The sequence below is a fragment of the Pseudoliparis swirei genome, chromosome 14, assembly GCF_029220125.1.
Source record: "Pseudoliparis swirei isolate HS2019 ecotype Mariana Trench chromosome 14, NWPU_hadal_v1, whole genome shotgun sequence".
Taxonomy (NCBI): domain Eukaryota; kingdom Metazoa; phylum Chordata; class Actinopteri; order Perciformes; family Liparidae; genus Pseudoliparis; species Pseudoliparis swirei.
Genome location: NC_079401.1, coordinates 1112506 through 1130413, shown reverse-complemented (window position 1 = coordinate 1130413; position 17908 = coordinate 1112506).

The window sequence follows — 17908 nt, the reverse complement described above, 5'->3', positions numbered from 1 at the left end:
TGGGAACACCGCTCTGGGAACACCGCTCTGGGAACACCGCTCTGGGAACACCGCTCTGGGAACACCGCTCTGGGAACACCGCTCTGGGAACACGAGGAGTCAGCTGGAGTCACGAGGAGTCACGTGGAGTCACGAGGAGTCACCTGGAGTCACGAGGAGTCAGCTGGAGTCAGCTGACTCCTTGTGACTCCAGCTGACTCCTCGTGACTCCAGCTGACTCCTTGTGACTCCTCGTGACTCCAGCTGACTCCTCGTGACTCCTCGTGACTCCAGCTGACTCCTCGTGACTCCTCGTGACTCCAGCTGACTCCTCGTGACTCCAGCTGACTCCTCGTGACTCCTCGTGACTCCAGCTGACTCCTCGTGACTCCACGTGACTCCAGGTGACTCCTCGTGACTCCACGTGACTCCACGTGACTCCTCGTGACTCCACGTGACTCCTCGTGACTCCTCGTGACTCCAGGTGACTCCACGTGACTCCTCGTGACTCCTCGTGACTCCAGGTGACTCCACGTGACTCCTCGTGACTCCTCGTGACTCCAGGTGACTCCTCGTGACTCCAGGTGACTCCTCGTGACTCCTCGTGACTCCAGTTGACTCCTCGTGACTCCTCGTGACTCCACGTGACTCCTCGTGACTCCAGGTGACTCCACGTGACTCCAGGTGACTCCTCGTGACTCCAGGTGACTCCTCGTGACTCCTCGTGACTCCACGTGACTCCAGGTGACTCCACGTGACTCCTCGTGACTCCTCGTGACTCCAGGTGACTCCACGTGACTCCACGTGACTCCAGGTGACTCCACGTGACTCCAGGTGACTCCTCGTGACTCCACGTGACTCCAGGTGACTCCACGTGACTCCAGGTGACTCCTCGTGACTCCAGGTGACTCCACGTGACTCCTCGTGACTCCACGTGACTCCTCGTGACTCCAGGTGACTCCTCGTGACTCCAGGTGACTCCACGTGACCACGTGACTCCACGTGACTCCTCGTGACTCCACGTGACTCCAGGTGACTCCTCGTGACTCCAGGTGACTCCACGTGACTCCACGTGACTCCTCGTGACTCCAGGTGACTCCACGTGACTCCTCGTGACTCCTCGTTAGCCTGTTTACAGACTCTCAGCTTGTTGTTCTGCTCTGAGCTCAAAGCCACGACATGCTCGGCATTCTGGGCCGACATCTGCTCACACACACACACAGCTGGGAAAGCTTTTATTTTGGTAACCAGAAACCAGAAGTGCGTCACACACACTCGTGCCGCCGGTTCCCACAACGTTTTGTTTTGACTCAAAACTCAACAACAAGACAATTTCTCACAAACCTCGTTCAGATGTTCTGAAACATCCCAAAACAAAAGAGACGCGGCGTAACCGTGGAGACGGAGACGGGTTTCCGTGAGAAGAAACGTGAGTCACAAGGATCTATTTACTCTTCCTCACAAAGACCAGGTGATGAGTCTTTCTCAAGGACACCTCAAGGTCAACGCAACGAGCCGGACCGTCATTGAGCTCGACCTTGAGTCTGGAATGCAGAGGGGTTATTGGATGTAGAGCGGTTGGGTGTAGAGGGTTTGGGTGTAGAGCGGTTGGATGCAGAGGGTTTGGGTGTTGGATGTAGAGCGGTTGGATGCAGAGGGTTTGGGTGTAGAGGGTTTGGATGCAGAGCAGTTGGATGTAGAGGGTTTGGGTGGAGAGGGTTTGGATGCAGAGGGTTTGGATGCAGAGCGGTTGGATGTAGAGCGGTTGGATGCAGAGGGTTTGGGTGTAGAGGGTTTGGATGCAGAGGGTTTGGATGCAGAGGGTTTGGATGTAGAGCGGTTGGATGTAGAGCGGTTGGATGCAGAGGGTTTGGATGTAGAGCGGTTGGATGTAGAGCGGTTGGATGCAGAGAGGTTGGATGCAGAGGGTTTGGATGTAGAACGGTTGGATGCAGAGCGGTTGGATGTAGAGCGGTTGGATGCACATGTTTGACCCGTATCCAGGTCAGGTCTCAGCCCATACAAAGACCTCCAGGGGGGTCAGGTGAGGCCACGTTGTCCTGTGTAAAAGGAGAAAGGCCATCAGATATCGGCTCAGCCAGCGAGGAGTCAAGCGGTCTGAAGCTCCGCCCCCCCAAGCCTCTCCCCTCCCCCCCCCCCCCCCCCATGTTTTAAAAAGAGTCCGATAGGCTCCTCGTTCTCTTTTCTTCTGTTTTTCTTCTTCGCTTGTCTCACTTTCAATCGCTTACAAGCACTTTGCTGAGCCACGCTGGGCTCCATGCTGCAGCCTGTCAGCGCCTCAATGGCTTTTTGTCTGCGCGGGGGACTTGGACCGGACCCCCCCCCCTTCCCCGGACCCCCCTCCCGGCCCCCCTAGATAAATATTCACCTGTCACAAAGCGAGCCCGCTGGGCCGGAGCACTAACTTCTACATCGAGCTTCCCTTTCATCAGATGTACATGCTCTGCTCTGCATGTCGCCTTCACTCCGCGTGCTCGGGAAGCCGCCTCCCACTTTCCAGACCCCCATGCACGATCTCCCGAATGACTGACGGCAGAAAGGGAATTTTATTTCTGGATCCCAACGCTTTGATATTTCAAAGCACACATGAATGGTGGTTGAGGGTTTGATGCTGCAGGTGTCTCTAAGTGGAGCGGAGACAAAGCATCAAAGACTCCTCACCTCTTCAATAAAACCTCTTTGTTTTCCCTCAATGGGGATTCATCCGCCGCAGAAAGTAGTCCGGAACAAATGCCATTTGTGTTGATAGTAAAACTCTACGCGTACTTTCTTTATTTAAAGTATTTGAACAGCTAGAAGCTCAGGAGAGCTTCACTAACACCAGATCTCAGGCGTTAATAAGGAAGGACAAACAGCAAGAAGAAGAACAAGAAGAAGAACCTGAACCAGAACCAGAACCACAAAAACCACAAGAACCACCTCACCGGAAGTAGGAGACTCAGAAACCATCTGCAGTCCGACCCGCGTTGCATTGAAGCGGACCTCCAGCTCCGGACCAGAACCTCCGGGGACCAGGACCAGAGCCTCTCTCTCGGGGTCTTATGGCTGCAGACGTGGTGGATGACGACTGTCTGTGAGCGTCTCCCAGGGGTCCATTCGGCCCTCTGTCTGTGTGAGCTGATTGGTAGCGCTGGTGAAGTGCTCTGAGGAGGTGGGTCAGGTCTTTAACGGCTTCAATAATCCAGACATGATGTCCAGGACCCTCACGGTGGGCTTCTTTAGACCGAGGCCACGTCCTTCACACATCATGTACGGTTCTCTCTGATTGGAGACGCTCAGGAAATCAGTGAAAGAGGACTTGAGGATGAAGACGTGCTGGAGGTGTTTAGAGGAGGTGCCCCCAGAGGGCCTCTGGTCTCTGGGGGCTACTGCCCACCTAAGTGACCTTTGTTGACCCTTTAACGAGTCGTTCTTGGAGACTAAACCATGCAACGTCTTCAGGAAATAACACGGTGGACTGAAGTCAGACGAGGAAGTGAGCTTCTGTGTTTGACCTCCAGGACGACCTCCACCACTGAAGCAGGTCCTGGATCAGTAAGCACCAATGCTGGTCCAGGTTTGGCTCCTCAGCGTCAGCCAGGAGGCTACTGGTTCAGGTTCAGTTAACCTGAAGGGGGTCAGGGGTACCCCTCATGGGTTAGGTACCCCTCATGGGTTAGATACCCCTCATGGGTTAGATACCCCTCATGGGTTAGATACCCCTCATGGATTAGGTTCCCCTCATGGGTTAGATACCCCTCATGGGTTAGATACCCCTCATGGATTAGGTTCCCCTCATGGATTAGGTTCCCCTCATGGGTTAGATACCCCTCATGGATTAGGTACCCCTCATGGATTAGGTACCCCTCATGGGTTAGATACCCCTCATGGGTTAGATACCCCTCATGGGTTAGGTACCCCTCATGGATTAGGTTCCCCTCATTGGTCAGTCAACTGTGTACTTTCAGAACAATACAAACTCCCAGAGGGATTAAAGCCAGAATGAGGGTCTGAATCTCAGTTCTCATGCTAACGTTCTCTCTGAAGGTTCTGACCCTTCAGGGTCCAGGTTTCTGTGCAGGGTGATCTGAACCCCCTCCAGCCGGGGTCTGAACCTGAAGTCCTCCAGTGAGTTAAGCCCTGGATTAACTCTCTGACTCCGTCTCCGCCCAGAGAGGCTTTCGTTTCACACTTTTGTTTTCTTGGTCTCTGGAAACCTACTCCTGGCGCGGCCCGGCGGCCCGAACCCCAACAGAGCATCGGTCACGCCAAGTCGCCTTTCATGTGGGGAACAACACGCCAAAGTCACCGTGCAGCGCTCGGAAAACAAGCCTCCTCTGAGGAGAGACAAAGAAACACGCCGAGGCGGAGCAGGTCCAGCTGAGCGTAATCCTCGGGATCGGATCCCCCTGAAGCTCCTGGACTGTTTATTATAGATGGAGAAACACGTTGAGGCGGATCACCTAGAGGAGCTTCATGGGAGGACTTCAGAGGAGGTGAAATACCTCAAAGCTTTGTGCAGCTTGGAGGTGGGAAAAGAATCTGATGGCCAGAACTCGTTCACATAGTTCTGTGTTCATGACGTTCATATCGGTGGATTAACTGACTCATCAGGTCATGAACATCTGGGAGGAAGCCAAAGCTCTTTGGTTCCCTCGGTTCCTCAAAGGGAGGAACCCAGTCTCCCACTGAGGAACCTTGAGGATCAGCTGCTCGCATGGACTGAAGCGGCTTCCTGGGGATTAGAGTCGGACTGGATCCTGTGGAGGACTTTGCTAAAGAAAGGAACTGAGAAACCGATCCTCACTCGCCCACTAGAGGGAGCTTAACCCGTCAACCTTAACCCGTCAACCTTAACCCGTCAACCTTAACCCTCCTAAACCCTCGTCGGGGCTCTGAACCAACACTCACCTGAACCCAGCAGCTCTCTGTGAGAACCAAAGCATGTGGTCCTGCTGTCAGCAGCCCAGGGCTCAGCAATGGGAACTGGACCAGAAAGGCCCAAACACAGGGAGAGGAGGAGGAGGATGGGGGACTGAGGGGATGTTTGACAGCTGGATGATACCGAGGAAGACCTTCCTCTACCCTTCAGACCGGCAGCATTCGTCGAAACCTATCCATCAGCTGATTGCTCTTTTCTGATTGGCTCTCAGCTTCATGGAGCTCACTGTGACGATGGAGTTGGTGGAGTCCATCAGAGTGAAGATATTTAGATGTATTGGCATAGGGAATGAAATAAGAAAGAGAGGCTCTACAATGACTCAAGGCCTTGAGACCCTCGTCAGCGGGTCCTTTGAGATGAGACGTTCAGGGACTCATCCAGGTCTTGATGGCTGATTACAGAAGCTAAAGGGACTCTTAAGATGTTCTCTTTGGTGATGGATGATTCATCAGCTGCTACTAAACACCTGGAGGCCTGTGGTACCTCGGAAAGATTACCCTGAAGACCTTGAAGGTTGGCAAGGATTTAGAAAATTCAAAGAAAATCATCTGATAGTTCCTGCGACGCAAATATACCCAAAGATGTCCAAACATAGACCCCAGCCCCCCAGCAGTCCCCTGGCGGCTCCGTCCAGCCTCCTTCCTGTTTCCTCTGATGCAGATCGACTCGACTTGTCCGGAGCTCCTCCGGCCTGCCAGCCCCCCTGGGCCACCCCTCCAATCAGGAGGACAGAGGGGGGTTGGGGAAGGGGGGTAGAAGCCCCATGCGGCGCTGAGGAGAAAGACCCCGGAAGGGCCTGTCACCCCAGTAATCCCCCCCCCCCCTTCCTGCCTCCCTCCACCAACAACAACCTCATGCAGAGATCATTCAGCATCTTCACTGTATGAACATCTCTTTTATTGGTGCAGGTTTTGTTAGGTCCTGGACCTGCCGAAGATCTAGTCCTGAAGTAGTCCTGAGGACCAGCTTATAGGGATGTCTGGGGTTTGGTGGTCCAGTGATTTAACCCTTAGACCTGCAACCCTCAGACCTTCAACCCTCAGACCTGCAACCCTCAGACCTGCAACCCTTAGACCTGCAACCCTCAGACCTGCAACCCTTAGACCTGCAACCCTCAGACTTGCAACCCTCAGAGCTGCAACCCTCAGACATTTAACCCGTAGACCTGCAACCATCAGACCTTCAACCCTCAGACCTGCAACCCTCAGACCTGCAACCCTTAGACCTGCAACCCTCAGACCTGCAACCCTTAGACCTGCAACCCTCAGACTTGCAACCCTCAGAGCTGCAACCCTCAGACATTTAACCCGTAGACCTGCAACCCTCAGACCTTTAACCCGTAGACCTGCAACCCTCAGACCTACAACCCTTAGACCTGCAATCCTCAGACGTCTAACCCCCTAGGTCCACATACAGATGATGGGGTTCTCATACTCTGAGACCTTGAGATGTGAAACTCTTTTAACGTCTGAACTGAGAGAACTTTCACTTGTTTACTTTCAACTCCACCAAAAGACCCCCAGCTCTCTCTCTCTCTCTTCAGAGCTGAATTGACTCATTACATCAGCCCCTCAGACGGGGCCCTTCTCTGGATCAGCGAGGCCCTCTCTGGGGGCGGAGCCAGTAGTTAGAGCCCTTCATTCATCTGGCTGGAGGCCTTTGTGCACGAGGCAGGTGCTTCTAATCCTGCTGTCAGAGAGCTGGACAAGATGTTTGGACAAGCCCTGTTTTACGTGAAGCCCCCCCCCCACATGACCCCCCCCCACCACACCCATACCCCCCCCCCCCATGACCCCCCCACCACACCCATACCCACTCCAGCATGTGAGCCTGATTATCCTGAGAGACTCTAATCTACGTCCATGATGGAACTTTATTCACGTTAAATATGAAGACCTCAGCAGCTCCAGGTCCTCTAGTGGAGATGTCCTCTAGTAGAGATGTCCTCCAGTGGAGATGTCCTCTAGTGGAGATGTCCTCTAGTAGAGATGTCCTCTAGTGGAGATGTCCTCTAGTAGAGATGTCCTCTAGTGGAGATGTCCTCTAGTAGAGATGTCCTCCAGTGGAGATGTCCTCTAGTGGAGATGTCCTCCAGTAGAGATGTCCTCCAGTGGAGATGTCCTCTAGTGGAGATGTCCTCTAGTAGAGATGTCCTCTAGTGGAGATGTCCTCTAGTAGAGATGTCCTCCAGTGGAGAGGTCCTCTAGTGGAGATGTCCTCTAGTAGAGATGTCCTCCAGTGGAGATGTCCTCTAGTAGAGATGTCCTCTAGTAGAGATGTCCTCCAGTGGAGATGTCCTCCAGTAGAGATGTCCTCTAGTGGAGATGTCCTCTAGATGTCCTCTAGTAGAGATGTCCTCTAGTGGAGATGTCCTCTAGTAGAGATGTCCTCCAGTGGAGATGTCCTCTAGTAGAGATGTCCTCTAGTGGAGATGTCCTCTAGTAGAGATGTCCTCCAGTAGAGATGTCCTCTAGTGGAGATGTCCTCTAGTGGAGATGTTCTCTAGTAGAGATGTCCTCCAGTAGTGATGTCCTCTAGTGGAGATGTCCTCTAGTAGAGATGTCCTCCAATAGAGATGTCCTCTAGTGGAGATGTCCTCTAGTGGAGATGTCCTCTAGTAGAGATGTCCTCCAGTAGAGATGTCCTCCAGTGGAGATGTCCTCCAGTGGAGATGTCCTCTAATGGAGATGTCCTCTAGTGGAGATGTCCTCCAGTGGAGATGTCCTCTAGTGGAGATGTCCTCCAGTGGAGATGTCCTCTAGTGGAGATGTCCTCCAGTGGAGATGTCCTCCAGTAGAGATGTCCTCGAGTAGAGATGTCCTCTAGTAGAGATGTCCTCTAGTGGAGATGTCCTCCAGTGGAGATGTCCTCTAGTGGAGATGTCCTCTACTAGAGATGTCCTCTAGTGGAGATGTCCTCCAGTGGAGATGTCCTCGAGTAGAGATGTCCTCTAGTAGAGATGTCCTCTAGTGGAGATGTCCTCTAGTAGAGATGTCCTCTAGTAGAGATGTCCTCCAGTAGAGATGTCCTCGAGTAGAGATGTCCTCTATTAGAGATGTCCTCTAGTGGAGATGTCCTCGAGTAGAGATGTCCTCTAGTAGAGATGTCCTCTAGTGGAGATGTCCTCTAGTAGAGATGTCCTCTAGTGGAGATGTCCTCGAGTAGAGATGTCCTCCAGTGGAGATGTCCTCTAGTAGAGATGTCCTCCAGGAGAGATGTCCTCTAGTGGAGATGTCCTCTAGTGGAGATGTCCTCTAGTAGAGATGTCCTCCAGTGGAGATGTCCTCTAGTGGAGATGTCCTCCAGTAGAGATGTCCTCTAGTGGAGATGTCCTCCAGTAGAGATGTCCTCTAGTAGAGATGTCCTCTAGTGGAGATGTCCTCTAGTGGAGATGTCCTCCAGTAGAGATGTCCTCTAGTGGAGATGTCCTCCAGTAGAGATGTCCTCTAGTGGAGATGTCCTCTAGTGGAGATGTCCTCCAGTAGAGATGTCCTGTAGTGGAGATGTCCTCCAGTGGAGATGTCCTCTAGTAGAGATGTCCTCCAGTGGAGATGTCCTCTAGTGGAGATGTCCTCCAGGAGAGATGTCCTCTAGTGGAGATGTCCTCTAGTAGAGATGTCCTCCAGTGGAGATGTCCTCTAGTAGAGATGTCCTCTAGTGGAGATGTCCTCTAGTAGAGATGTCCTCTAGTGGAGATGTCCTCTAGTGGAGATGTCCTCCAGTGGAGATGTCCTCTAGTGGAGATGTCCTCCAGTGGAGATGTCCTCTAGTGGAGATGTCCTCTAGTGGAGATGTCCTCCAGTGGAGATGTCCTCCAGTAGAGATGTCCTCGAGTAGAGATGTCCTCTAGTGGAGATGTCCTCTAGTGGAGATGTCCTCCAGTAGAGATGTCCTCTAGTGGAGATGTCCTCCAGTAGAGATGTCCTCTAATGGAGATGTCCTCTAGTGGAGATGTCCTCCAGTAGAGATGTCCTCTAGTGGAGATGTCCTCTAGTGGAGATGTCCTCCAGTAGAGATGTCCTCGAGTAGAGATGTCCTCTAGTGGAGATGTCCTCTAGTAGAGATGTCCTCCAGTGGAGATGTCCTCTAGTAGAGATGTCCTCTGGTGGAGATGTCCTCTAGTGGAGATGTCCTCCAGTAGAGATGTCCTCTAGTGGAGATGTCCTCTAGTGGAGATGTCCTCCAGTAGAGATGTCCTCCAGTAGAGATGTCCTCTAGTGGAGATGTCCTCCAGTAGAGATGTCCTCCAGTGGATATGTCCTCTAGTGGAGATGTCCTCTAGTGGAGATGTCCTCCAGTAGAGATGTCCTCTAGTGGAGATGTCCTCCAGTAGAGATGTCCTGTAGTGGAGATGTCCTCCAGTGGAGATGTCCTCTAGTAGAGATGTCCTCCAGTGGAGATGTCCTCTAGTAGAGATGTCCTCCAGTGGAGATGTCCTCCAGGAGAGATGTCCTCTAGTGGAGATGTCCTCTAGTGGAGATGTCCTCTAGTAGAGATGTCCTCCAGTGGAGATGTCCTCTAGTAGAGATGTCCTCTAGTAGAGATGTCCTCCAGTGGAGATGTCCTCTAGTGGAGATGTCCTCCAGTAGAGATGTCCTCTAGTGGAGATGTCCTCCAGTAGCGATGTCCTCTAGTAGAGATGTCCTCCAGGAGAGATGTCCTCTAGTGGAGATGTCCTCTAGTAGAGATGTCCTCCAGTGGAGATGTCCTCTAGTAGAGATGTCCTCCAGTGGAGATGTCCTCCAGGAGAGATGTCCTCTAGTGGAGATGTCCTCTAGTAGAGATGTCCTCCAGTGGAGATGTCCTCCAGTGGAGATGTCCTCTAGTAGAGATGTCCTCCAGTGGAGATGTCCTCTAGTAGAGATGTCCTCCAGGAGAGATGTCCTCTCGTGGAGATGTCCTCCAGTGGAGATGTCCTCTAGTAGAGATGTCCTCTAGTAGAGATGTCCTCCAGTGGAGATGTCCTCCAGTAGAGATGTCCTCCAGTAGAGATGTCCTCTAGTAGAGATGTCCTCTAGTGGAGATGTCCTCTAGTGGAGATGTCCTCCAGTGGAGATGTCCTCTAGTAGAGATGTCCTCCAGTGGAGATGTCCTCTAGTAGAGATGTCCTCCAGTGGAGATGTCCTCCAGTGGAGATGTCCTCTAGTAGAGATGTCCTCCAGTGGAGATGTCCTCTAGTAGAGATGTCCTCTAGTGGAGATGTCCTCTAGTGGAGATGTCCTCCAGTGGAGATGTCCTCCAGTGGAGATGTCCTCTAGTAGAGATGTCCTCCAGTGGAGATGTCCTCCAGGAGAGATGTCCTCTAGTGGAGATGTCCTCTAGTAGAGATGTCCTCCAGTGGAGATGTCCTCTAGTAGAGATGTCCTCTAGTGGAGATGTCCTCTAGTGGAGATATCCTCTAGTAGAGATGTCCTCCAGGAGAGATGTCCTCTAGTGGAGATGTCCTCCAGTAGAGATGTCCTCTAGTGGAGATGTCCTCCAGTAGAGATGTCCTCCAGTGGAGATGTCCTCTAGTGGAGATGTCCTCTAGTGGAGATGTCCTCCAGTAGAGATGTCCTCTAGTGGAGATGTCCTCCAGTAGAGATGTCCTGTAGTGGAGATGTCCTCCAGTGGAGATGTCCTCTAGTAGAGATGTCCTCCAGTGGAGATGTCCTCTAGTGGAGATGTCCTCCAGGAGAGATGTCCTCTAGTGGAGATGTCCTCTAGTAGAGATGTCCTCCAGTGGAGATGTCCTCTAGTAGAGATGTCCTCTAGTAGAGATGTCCTTCAGTGGAGATGTCCTCTAGTGGAGATGTCCTCTAGTGGAGATGTCCTCCAGTGGAGATGTCCTCTAGTGGAGATTTCCTCTAGTGGAGATGTCCTCCAGTGGAGATGTCCTCCAGTGGAGATGTCCTCTAGTGGAGATGTCCTCGAGTGGAGATGTCCTCCAGTAGAGATGTCCTCGAGTAGAGATGTCCTCTAGTAGAGATGTCCTCTAGTGGAGATGTCCTCTAGTAGAGATGTCCTCCAGTGGAGATGTCCTCTAGTGGAGATGTCCTCGAGTGGAGATGTCCTCGAGTAGAGATGTCCTCTAGTGGAGATGTCCTCTAGTAGAGATGTCCTCTAGTAGAGATGTCCTCCAGTAGAGATGTCCTCGAGTAGAGATGTCCTCTATTAGAGATGTCCTCTAGTGGAGATGTCCTCGAGTAGAGATGTCCTCTAGTAGAGATGTCCTCTAGTGGAGATGTCCTCTAGTAGAGATGTCCTCCAGTGGAGATGTCCTCTAGTAGAGATGTCCTCTGGTGGAGATGTCCTCTAGTGGAGATGTCCTCTAGTAGAGATGTCCTCTAGTGGAGATGTCCTCTAGTAGAGATGTCCTCTAGTAGAGATGTCCTCCAGTAGAGATGTCCTCTAGTGGAGATGTCCTCCAGTAGAGATGTCCTCTAGTGGAGATGTCCTCTAGTGGAGATGTCCTCCAGTAGAGATGTCCTCTAGTGGAGATGTCCTCCAGTAGAGATGTCCTCCAGTGGAGATGTCCTCTAGTGGAGATGTCCTCCAGTAGAGATGTCCTCTAGTGGAGATGTCCTCTAGTGGAGATGTCCTCCAGTAGAGATGTCCTCTAGTGGAGATGTCCTCCAGTAGAGATGTCCTGTAGTGGAGATGTCCTCCAGTGGAGATGTCCTCTAGTAGAGATGTCCTCCAGTGGAGATGTCCTCCAGGAGAGATGTCCTCTAGTGGAGATGTCCTCTAGTAGAGATGTCCTCCAGTGGAGATGTCCTCTAGTAGAGATGTCCTCTAGTAGAGATGTCCTCTAGTAGAGATGTCCTCCAGTGGAGATGTCCTCTAGTGGAGATGTCCTCCAGTAGAGATGTCCTCTAGTGGAGATGTCCTCTAGTGGAGATGTCCTCCAGTAGAGATGTCCTCTAGTAGAGATGTCCTCCAGGAGAGATGTCCTCTAGTGGAGATGTCCTCTAGTAGAGATGTCCTCCAGTGGAGATGTCCTCCAGGAGAGATGTCCTCTAGTGGAGATGTCCTCTAGTAGAGATGTCCTCCAGTGGAGATGTCCTCCAGTGGATATGTCCTCTAGTAGAGATGTCCTCCAGTGGAGATGTCCTCTAGTAGAGATGTCCTCCAGTAGAGATGTCCTCTAGTAGAGATGTCCTCCAGTGGAGATGTCCTCCAGTGGAGATGTCCTCTAGTAGAGATGTCCTCCAGTGGAGATGTCCTCCAGTAGAGATGTCCTCTAGTAGAGATGTCCTCTAGTGGAGATGTCCTCCAGTGGAGATGTCCTCCAGTGGAGATGTCCTCTAGTAGAGATGTCCTCCAGTGGAGATGTCCTCTAGTAGAGATGTCCTCCAGTGGAGATGTCCTCTAGTAGAGATGTCCTCCAGTGGAGATGTCCTCCAGTGGAGATGTCCTCTAGTAGAGATGTCCTCCAGTGGAGATGTCCTCCAGGAGAGATGTCCTCTAGTGGAGATGTCCTCTAGTGGAGATGTCCTCCAGGAGAGATGTCCTCTAGTGGAGATGTCCTCTAGTAGAGATGTCCTCCAGTGGAGATGTCCTCTAGTAGAGATGTCCTCCAGTGGAGATGTCCTCTAGTGGAGATGTCCTCTAGTAGAGATGTCCTCCAGTGGAGATGTCCTCCAGTGGAGATGTCCTCCAGTGGAGATGTCCTCTAGTAGAGATGTCCTCCAGTGGAGATGTCCTCTAGTAGAGATGTCCTCTAGTGGAGATGTCCTCCAGTGGAGATGTCCTCTAGTAGAGATGTCCTCCAGTGGAGATGTCCTCTAGTAGAGATGTCCTCCAGTGGAGATGTCCTCTAGTAGAGATGTCCTCCAGTGGAGATGTCCTCCAGGAGAGATGTCCTCTAGTGGAGATGTCCTCCAGTGGAGATGTCCTCTAGTAGAGATGTCCTCCAGTGGAGATGTCCTCCAGTAGAGATGTCCTCTAGTGGAGATGTCCTCTAGTGGAGATGTCCTCCAGTAGAGATGTCCTCTAGTGGAGATGTCCTCTAGTAGAGATGTCCTCCAGTGGAGATGTCCTCTAGTGGAGATGTCCTCCAGTAGAGATGTCCTCCAGTAGAGATGTCCTCTAGTGGAGATGTCCTCTAGTAGAGATGTCCTCCAGTGGAGATGTCCTCTAGTAGAGATGTCCTCCAGTGGAGATGTCCTCTAGTAGAGATGTCCTCCAGTGGAGATGTCCTCCAGTGGAGATGTCCTCTAGTAGAGATGTCCTCCAGTGGAGATGTCCTCCAGTGGAGATGTCCTCCAGTAGAGATGTCCTCCAGTAGAGATGTCCTCCAGTGGAGATGTCCTCCAGTGGAGATGTCCTCCAGTAGAGATGTCCTCCAGTAGAGATGTCCTCCAGTGGAGATGTCCTCTCGTAGAGATGTCCTCCAGTAGAGATGTCCTCCAGTAGAGATGTCCTCCAGTGGAGATGTCCTCTCGTAGAGATGTCCTCTGATAGCTCCGTGGTCCTCGTGGCCCTCCGGCCGTGTGTCCTGAGTTCATCTCTAACAGAACAATAGGTGATGAAGATGAGGAGGGGAGGGTTCTTCATCGTGACCTCCCCTCAGAAGGCAGCAGTCCTCTGGGCCCCGGGTCCGGTGGACGAGGCCTCTGTGATGATGGAGACGTTGGCGTTGGCCTCAGGGTCAAGCGGCGACCTCTACTCGGGGCTGAAGCTCCTTGAAGCGTCTTCCTCTCTGTAACCCGGTTTCTGCTCTATTTGGGGAGGCGGGGGCCGCGTCTCTATTTGGGTTCCTGGTGGCCCTCAGCCCGAGGCCTCCGCTGACCCACTTACAGCTGACTTTGTTCAGGGAGACTCGAGACCTGAGGCGACAATCAAGAGACACAAAGAGGAGACGCACACACACACACACACACACAAACTGTCACGCACACGCACACATATAAGTATCTATATCTATATAGATATATATACAATTAAATTATATAATTATAATTATTATATATATAATAGTTATATATATATTATATATATATATAATTATATATAATAGATATATTAATATAAATACAATAATTATATTTATATCATAACGTCAGTCTGAGGTCTGGTCGTCGTCCTCAAGGTGACCACACCGTATTGTTTAAAAGTAATTTAAAGACTCTTTTGTTCAGGCAGGCGTTTGGACATTTATAGACATTTTCAGTGTCTGGTCCTTTTAATTGTTGCTCCCTGTGCGTGTTCTATGTTCTGATTTTAAATCGTAAATGATCTGTTTGATGTTATTTTTTTATTTTATTTTATTATTTTATTTCATTATTTTATTATTTTTATCTTACCTATTTTAAGGATGTGAAGCACTTTGTACATTCGTGTTGTGAAGGGTGCTATACAAATAAAGATTTACTTACTTACTTACTATTGATACGGTGTGTGTGTGTGTGTTTTGAGTGTGTGTGTAAAGTGTGTGTGTGTATATATATGTATGTGTGTGTATATATCTATAAATATATATATATATGTTTATATATGTGTGTGTTTATATATATGTATGTGTGTGTGTATGTGTGTATCTATATGTATGTGTGTGTGTATGTGTGTATATATATGTATGCATGTGTGTGTGTATGTGTGTATATATATGTGTGTGTGTGTCCTGCATTGAGGCCTGGATGTGCTGCTCCTCCATTGTTGGCCCTGGCCCTGCGTGGCGGCCCCCCGGGTCCGGCCCCTGAAAGGCCCTCTGTCCCATGCTCCACTTCTTATTGTTGGAAAAATTGTCCGCCAAAAAAATTAGCATAGAAGAATCCCAAATGCATAATGTCGAGCAAATGACAGCTGCCCGCTGAAACAAAGGCCGAAGATGGCTTTTGGGTGTGCGTCCCTTGTTATGCTAATGAGCTCGTTGTGGGCGGCGCCCTGCTCCTCTGGTTCTCCTTCCTCCTCCTGGACTGTCATCCATCTTTCCTCAGAACATATTCCACGCTTCTTCTTTCACACTCCCGTGAATCTTCTCCCTTGCAGAAGAAGAAAAGAATCACAAACCCCCAAAACGCAGGCGGCTCCCCTCTGAGCCGGAGACCTGATCCCGGACCAGAACCACCGGAGCGTGCCGGGCCGCCTGAGGGAGTTGGTATGCTAATGTCCCTGAGAAACAACACAGGCAGGATCTGGTGTCCGCTAACGACCAGCAGACTGATCACATGACACGCCGAGCCGCACAGAAGGAAACAACCTGCAGGCCAAGTGAAGGGAACAGAGAACACCTGGACCACAGGTCAGAGGTCACAGCACCACATGGGACCGGAAGTCTCAGGGAGAGGGGCGGAGCCTCATTTGGTTCTCTAAAGACATCAAGCAATCAAACAGCTGATGAGATGTGAAGTGATGCAACAGGTCCCAGCAGGAAGTGATGCAACAGGTCCCAGCAGGAAGTGATGCAACAGGTCCCAGCAGGAAGTGATGCTGCATCACCTGTCCTCACACCTGGTTTCATCTCCAGTGGGTCAACACAAGGACACAGAGACAGAAAGAAGTAGGACCAGAAGCCAGAGCCAGAGAGAAGAGAATATGCTCTCCAGTTGCATTCTGGGACATGTAGGATCTGGTGTTTGTTAGCGTTTAACTCAGACCGGGATCTCTGTCGCCGGCTCCGCCTCCAGGAGCGCCGTCCACAACGTCTTTATGCGTTCCCTCCTGGCCCGGTTGCTCAGCGCTGAAAGAGACGGGCCGCGCTCGGCGCTCTGACTTGGTATTCCCGGCACAGAGCGGCTGCAGACGCTGTGTGCTTTAGGAAGCCGGCACACTGACATTCTGATTCTCTGCCTTCGCCTCTCCAACTCAATCACCCCCCCCCCCCTCCTGCAGAGGACATCTTGTTCCAGTTAGAGATATATGGAGCGCTCCTCTCCGCCGCCCGGTCCCTCAGAACATCAGAGGCGCCTCACCTGCTGCCCCAGGTAGGGGCCTGGACGCCCCTCTGGTCTTTGGCTCATGAGGACCTCCTCCTGCGGCTCTGAGGGTCCCTGCTGGTCTACTGAGGCTCAACCGGAGTCCTTCATTTCAAGAAGGTTTATTTGTGTCCTAGAAAACCTCCATAGAGCGTCCTCTGAAACCTCCATAGAGGGTCCTCTGAGACCTCCATAGAGGATCCTATAAGACCTCCATAGAGCGTCCTCTGAGACCTCCATAGAGGGTCCTCTGAGACCTCCATAGAGGGTCCTCTAAGACCTCCATAGAGCGTCCTCTGAGACCTCCATAGAGGGTCCTCTGAGACCTCCATAGAGGGTCCTATAAGACCTCCATAGAGCGTCCTCTGAAACCTCCATAGAGGGTCCTCTGAGACCTCCATAGAGGGTCCTCTAAGACCTCCATAGAGCGTCCTCTGAGACCTCCATAGAGGGTCCTCTGAGACCTCCATAGAGCGTCCTCTGAGACCTCCATAGAGGGTCCTATAAGACCTCCATAGAGCGTCCTCTGAGACCTCCATAGAGGGTCCTCTAAGACCTCCATAGAGCGTCCTCTGAGACCTCCATAGAGGGTCCTCAGACCTCCATAGAGCGTCCTCTGAGACCTCCATAGAGGGTCCTCTAAGACCTCCATAGAGCATCCTCTGAGACCTCCATAGAGGGTCCTCTGAGACCTCCATAGAGGGTCCTCTAAGACCTCCATAGAGCGTCCTCTGAGACCTCCATAGAGGGTCCTCTGAGACCTCCATAGAGCGTCCTCTGAAACCTCCATAGAGGGTCCTCTAAGACCTCCATAGAGCGTCCTCTGAGACCTCCATAGAGGGTCCTCTGAGACCTCCATAGAGGGTCCTCTAAGACCTCCATAGAGCGTCCTCTGAGACCTCCATAGAGGGTCCTCTGAGACCTCCATAGAGGGTCCTATAAGACCTCCATAGAGCGTCCTCTGAGACCTCCATAGAGGATCCTATAAGACCTCCATAGAGCGTCCTCTGAAACCTCCATAGAGCGTCCTCTGAGACCTCCATAGAGCGTCCTCTGAAACCTCCATAGAGGGTCCTCTAAGACCTCCATAGAGCGTCCTCTGAGACCTCCATAGAGGGTCCTCTGAGACCTCCATAGAGGGTCCTCTAAGACCTCCATAGAGCGTCCTCTGAGACCTCCATAGAGGGTCCTCTGAGACCTCCATAGAGGGTCCTATAAGACCTCCATAGAGCGTCCTCTGAGACCTCCATAGAGGATCCTATAAGACCTCCATAGAGCGTCCTCTGAAACCTCCATAGAGCGTCCTCTGAGACCTCCATAGAGCGTCCTCTGAGACCTCCATAGAGGGTCCTCTGAGACCTCCATAGAGGATCCTATAAGACCTCCATAGAGCGTCCTCTGAGACCTCCATAGAGGGTCCTCTGAGACCTCCATAGAGCGTCCTCAGACCTCCATAGAGGGTCCTCTGAGACCTCCATAGAGGGTCCTCTGAGACCTCCATAGAGGGTCCTATAAGACCTCCATAGAGCGTCCTCTGAAACCTCCATAGAGGGTCCTCTGAGACCTCCATAGAGGGTCCTCTAAGACCTCCATAGAGCGTCCTCTGAGACCTCCATAGAGGGTCCTCTGAGACCTCCATAGAGCGTCCTCTGAGACCTCCATAGAGGGTCCTATAAGACCTCCATAGAGCGTCCTCTGAGACCTCCATAGAGGGTCCTCTAAGACCTCCATAGAGCGTCCTCTGAGACCTCCATAGAGGGTCCTCTGAGACCTCCATAGAGCGTCCTCTGAGACCTCCATAGAGGGTCCTCTAAGACCTCCATAGAGCGTCCTCTGAGACCTCCATAGAGGGTCCTCTAAGACCTCCATAGAGCGTCCTCTGAGACCTCCATAGAGGGTCCTCTAAGACCTCCATAGAGGGTCCTATAAGACCTCCATAGAGTCTCATAGGAGTCGTGTCTGGGAATGAATCCTCCTCGTTGGGAGGGGGGGTCTCTGTGATGGACAGCCCTGAGCGTGATGGACGGAGACACTGCCTCAGTGTTCGGGGCCCATGGGGGCCATCGGGGGCCCAGAGCCCCTAAAACAA